The following is a 6000-nucleotide window of genomic DNA, read 5'->3' on the forward strand; positions in this document are numbered from 1 at the left end:
ATCATAAATAAAGGTCAATGTCAAAAGTATCGAAAAAGTAAATGATTTTTATCATACATAAGATCAGCTCAAACCTGATAACATCTAGAAAGTGCAATAAAACTCAGCCACATAAACTATCACGCGTTTAAATGACAACAAAGTTGAATCAACATTATTGATCACCTGACATTTTATTGCAGGGCTGTTTCATTGGTTATAATTCAGAATCAGAATACTTTACAAATCCCAGAGGAAATTATGCACATTTCAGTTTCAAAGTGCATACTGTATACCTCCCTAAAGCCCCAGCTGGATTATTTGTTTCACACTTCTTATGTGCCACTGCACCACTTTACAGCCCGCTTTAATGAACGTAACACTAAATCAGAGTCCCAAACATAGAACATAGACTGTATATAAAAGGTGGATGTGGGCACTGCGGTTTCTCGTGTAAAGTCATGCACACATTGCTTTGGAGTTGTCCACCATACTAGATGTGATACAACCATTGGTTGCCAGGGGAAAACTACATATTCCCTGATTGGTTGGCAGTGGTTCCTGGAGGTCGTAAAGTCAAGTTCAAGGTAAACGTTATTATCCCCAAGAGGCAATTTGTGGTACAGCCAGCTGCAAACATGCACACACTACCTAAAATCAAACAGACACAAACATGCAAAAGCAACAACACAGCATTCTCATTCAAAACACCAATAGCAGCAGTGACAAAAGAATAAGTACTAGATCAGTGGCAACACATTTTTTAAAAAGTGTAAATGGAGAAGGTTCACCCCCCCCCCCCCCCCCCCCCAAGTTAATGGTATGTTGTTAGTTACCACATGTGTGGAAAACCTCAATAAGAAGGTAAAGCCAATACAGAAGTGCTTTACACATGCATTTTTTCTAATGGCCAGCAGGGGGCAAAAACAGTCTGGTTGTACAGAAGCCTGTTTAAATTGACCCCTACTTCTCACTTGACCTTTGACCTCAGTGAACAATTTTCTGGTGAGTGTTTGGGCTCAGTTGCTAGCTTCATGTCTGATGATCACAATCCAGTCTTTAAGTCTGATGTCACTAGCCGTGTCTGGGCTCAAACTCCGCTGCAGGTCCATAAATCAAACGATCACTGTGGCATCACTGAGAGTTGAAAAACTGTCTAAAGTCTTTCGACTGTAATAAAATGATCAGCGTTCTGCTCTACCAGGTGTAACAATTGAGTTTAACATCCAGGCATCCATGAAAACGGAATTTATGACATTTAACGGAGTTAGAAATTAGCAGGAAGTTAGCTCGCTAGCTTCCTTCTAAATACAATATAGCATGTCCTGACTGTGGGATTTTGGAAACAAATTCAAACGTAAAGCTCTGTTATCACTTCCAACATAAATGAAGACAGAAAACTAAACAGCAGTGACGTTTGTAGGGTTACTGAAGTTTGGCTAGCTGGTATATAACGATGTGCTACATGGCCGCTAGCGACACAGCTATGTGAGCATAATATAAACACGCTAACTTTTTTCCACTCTATAAAAGTTAACGTGAGGATTCTCAGGAACAAATTAACAACACAAAAGCCATATTAAACGCAGACTACTTTAGGCCCAGAAGCAGGATTCGTCACGTCATCACTTAAAGACCGGATAAGTTGATAAGATCATCTGGTCAAGCCACTGTCACTGAGAGTGCAGTGTCCCTTTGTCTTGCAGTCAGATGTTTGCTCATCATATCTGGTTTCAAAATAACACAGCAACAGCCAAGATGTTGAGCTCAAGGTCTCATGCGGTCTTCAGAAACCAGTGGCTGACAGCCATCTTTTATTTACAGTCTGTATACAATTGCATGTTCTTCCCTGAGATTAGGAAAGCTCCATTTTGCTTACCATACTGAGTTTACTTGTTTTCTGTACTAGGAGATAAATGACCAAGGGGGTTTAATCATTTGGCAGCATCAGTGTAAGTAGATAAGTAAGCACAGCAATTTATCAAGAAAATGTTCCCCGGGAAGGATGGCGAGAAAAAAAGAATAATCACCAGTAACCCACACAGATAACAGTGAGAATCACCATTTATGTAATACTCCATCATCATTTGTGGTTAAGGTAAAACGCCAACACAGGGTTCAGACTGGAACCAGCTTAAGAGCACTCAGACTGTTGTGTAATATTAAAAATAAACCCTTTCCGCCTGTGCTCACACAGTGTATTTAATAAGAGTACTTTTAAATGTTTTAAAATCAATAATTACTCTTGAAATGTCAATTTAAAAAAAGAGTACCTGAACACAAAACACAGGGGTGAGCTGTTACTGTGATAGCAAACCATTACTATGCATTTTGGTAAACACACAAATGGTTTGTGTTGGATTTTGTACTTGTAGCACAGCTTCTTAGCTTATCTAAATAACACAAGGGCTACTAACATCAAGCTACTAGCTAATCACATGGCAGCCACTCAGCTCATTTAGACAATTAGACACGGTCAAGACGACCCGCTGAAGTTCAAACTGAGCGTCAAAAAGGAAATTTAAGCAACTCTGAACGTGGCATGGTTGCTGGTGCCACACAGGCTGGTCTGAGTATTTTAAAAACTGCTAAACTACTACTGAGATTTTTCCTGCACAACCACCACTGGGGTTTTACAGGGAGTGATCCAAAAAAGAGAAAATAAGTACATTTGTTTATTATAGGACTTTTTAAGACAAGGAACAGTCACAAAACACTTTACCGAGGTATCAATAAAAGCCAGACCACACCAAAGGCAAAATGGACACGCATGGACTGAGCAAAACACCACAAAGATTACCTAAGCGTGGACGAAACAGCTGCGTTTTCAAAAATACCCGTGTAGGTGTGGACGTAGCGTAAAAGAGTTAGCAGTTTATTTTCTTACTACCTGTAAGTTATTGCAGATTACTTGTATTTACTTAATTGTTTACTAAATATTTGAGGTGTGAAATAAACCGCAATGGAGCAAAATATGGGTGCGTGCGGTTGGAGGATGTGTTTGTGCGTGTGCGTGTGCGCGCGGGGGGGTGGGGGTGGGGGGGCAACATATTTCTTGTAAAACAAAGGGGGCCCAGCAAAAAAAGTTTGGGAACCACTGAATTAGATGCTTTAGATAGATGGGAAAATAGTCCACTACGATAATCCAAGCGTGTTCGCTTTTTGAGACAACGGTCCTGAGTTTAGTTATATTTCTTACATGAAAAGAGCAAAAACAAAAACAAGAGCAGGTCAGAAGTTGATGTGAGGATCGAATCTTAAAGACTGATTGAAAATAATCCCAGGGTTCTGCACATTAGCTTTTATGTTCGGTGAACAGGAAAAAAGCCCAAACGTTGTCTGATTTGGGCAGTAATGCTCTCAGGGACAATAATTAGATACTGTCTTTTCTGAGTTAAGCTGAAAAAAGTTATAGGCCGAGCTTATAGACCAACAGGTATCAGGCCTAACATTGGTCCAAAGGAAATTGCATTATTTGACAGGGTTTTCGTGGAGTGATTGGAACCATTAAATGTCTAACCTTTGAGATCTGATTGTATATATTTTGTATAGATGGGTACTAGTCCCAGCAGTTTTACCTCTATAACCTGTTTGTGTACCGTCACTGGTTCATAATCTTTCACAGTGTACTGCATCCCGTCAGTGTGAATCGGTGTTCTCAGCAGTAGGTGGCACTGCAAGATCATTTTCACACCAGTTTAACAAGTGAAGGGGTAAACAATGAAGAATACACGCAGCTCTCATTTATTGCTCCCATTTTTTATACATTTAGACAAGTTTACTGACTAAACTTGATCTGAGTTTAACTGATCGCCATCATGTCTCATTAACAGAAGAATTTAAACACCATGGCAGTAACAATAGACTGTATCACATTAGATTTACAAGAACCTACTAATGTTCTGGTTCCCTTTCACTTTCTCGCTCTAATAGTTTAAAGCAAGTTTAGAGGTTCAACAGTGTCATCAATATGTGTTTATGACGATTAGTTACTGATATCACCCCTTTGCTAAGTCATTGCTGCCCTTACACCTGTGTATATGCATTCATTCCTGTTCTTACATACTCTAGAGTGCTTCCCAACTTTTTTCATCTGACCAACATCTAAAGCCCTCTGGAATCAAAAATCCCTTCATCAACACCCTCTTTCATGTTCAGATGTGTTCATTTGAGCCCCTTTTAAAACGTTTTGCTTTTGCTCTTAATGGTTTTCATTTAGCTTTATCAGTCAGTGTCACTGAACCTTCTCAGTCATTTAGCCGTAACCACTGGCAACCATTTGTCCACTAATGACTTACTACTACATTTACCAGCTATGCATTCAGTTAAATGTATATAGCACCACATAACAACAACAAGTCGAGGTGCTTTATGCAATAATAGAGAGAAAACCCCAATAATCAGACGACCCCCTGTGAGCAAGCGCTTGCCAGCTGTGGGAAAGTACTGATATCGCACCGTGAGGTCTTTAATGATACGATGGAGCCTGATTATTCCAGACCTTGTATGTAGGGAGAAGGATTTTCAATTTCATTTTGAATTTAACAGTGAAGAAAAGACAGCATGTGAGAAATATGCTCTCGCTTTCTAGTGCCTGTCAGTAATCTCGCTGCAGCATTTCAGATTAACTGAAAGGTAAGCCTGATAAAAGTCCAGTCCAGTTCAATAAATGCTTGAACTAGATTTTTTAGCATCACTCTGAGACAGGATGTTTTCTAATTTTAGAGATATTCCACAAATGCAGGAAAGTAGTCCTACATATTTGTTTGATATGCGTACTAAAGGAATTATGCTTGTCAAAAATGACTCCAACGTTCCTCATGTTCAAAGTAATCTTCCTGCGCACCTTTCAACCTCTTAGTGGAAATCTCAATATGCCCCCTGGCACCAACATGAGCTGTCTTGCCCATCCAGGCAGTGGAAAAAGATAATCTCTAATGTTCGGATTTGGTGGGCAGCCCACCTCCAAAGTCATCCACTGCCCACCGTCTCAATACGCCGAGGCTGAAGAAACTGACTGCTCTGTCTCCATGAGCACACCAATGAGTCATATGTTGTTCAGGGCATTTTCTGTGTGTAAGTCTCTCTCCCTCCCTGTTTGGCTAACAAGTTTCTTAAAAATAAGCAATTAAAAAAACTCCTGTGAACTCTTGTATCAGAGTTCAGATCATTCTCTTTGACTGTTCACAGCCGGACTTTACAGTCTCATCTGAAAACTGCTCGTCTTGACCAGAAATGATCCTTCACACAAAATCTGCTGATGTTTCCTCTCTGAACAAGCGTGAAGGGCCGCGGTGAAATCGCAGAGCTAAACACTGTCGGGACAGGAAGCAAAAGTTGACTTCAAATGTGAGATCAGTCAAACACATGAAAATATTTTGACGGCTCCTTTTTTTCTATTTTTTTTAAAAAATCATCTGTAAATTTGCTTTTACTTGCCTGTTTCTACTTTTTATCCATTATTTTTAATCAAGTTTTAACTTTTCTGCTCAAACCTATTCCGGTCCACTTAATTCCTAGATTACATATTAATTTCTGCCTTTTCTGAACACTAATTAACTAAGATAATCTCTCAACCTGCACCCTCTGGAGTACAACCTTTGGTTGGGAATTAACACACTAAAATGCCAAGTACAGTAAGGTTGTTATAATTAACCAAAACTAAACTTAAAACTAAACCTAGATGTGAAAAAACATTTTACCCATGTAAAATATTTATAAAACTACAGTTTGGGGAAAACTAATTATATATTTCCTCTATTTTTATTTTTTTTTTAAATTAGTTTTAGTATTGTTAATTTGGTCAAATTTATTATCCCAACTTGCCTTATGAAGCTTTGATGGACATGTTTTCAAGTCAAAGTCAAAATGAAATAAAAATGAAAAGCAATTACAAAATATAAAACACAAACCAATAATAAATTTTACCATAAGCTGCTACAAATGCTAAGTGGCAAATTGTATGCTTTAATAGATTGGAGATTATAGTAGTTAATCCCATCATTAAAAAACCCACAAAAC

This window comes from Neolamprologus multifasciatus, chromosome 7 (genome assembly GCF_963576455.1).
Source record: "Neolamprologus multifasciatus chromosome 7, fNeoMul1.2, whole genome shotgun sequence".
In the NCBI taxonomy this organism is placed as follows: domain Eukaryota; kingdom Metazoa; phylum Chordata; class Actinopteri; order Cichliformes; family Cichlidae; genus Neolamprologus; species Neolamprologus multifasciatus.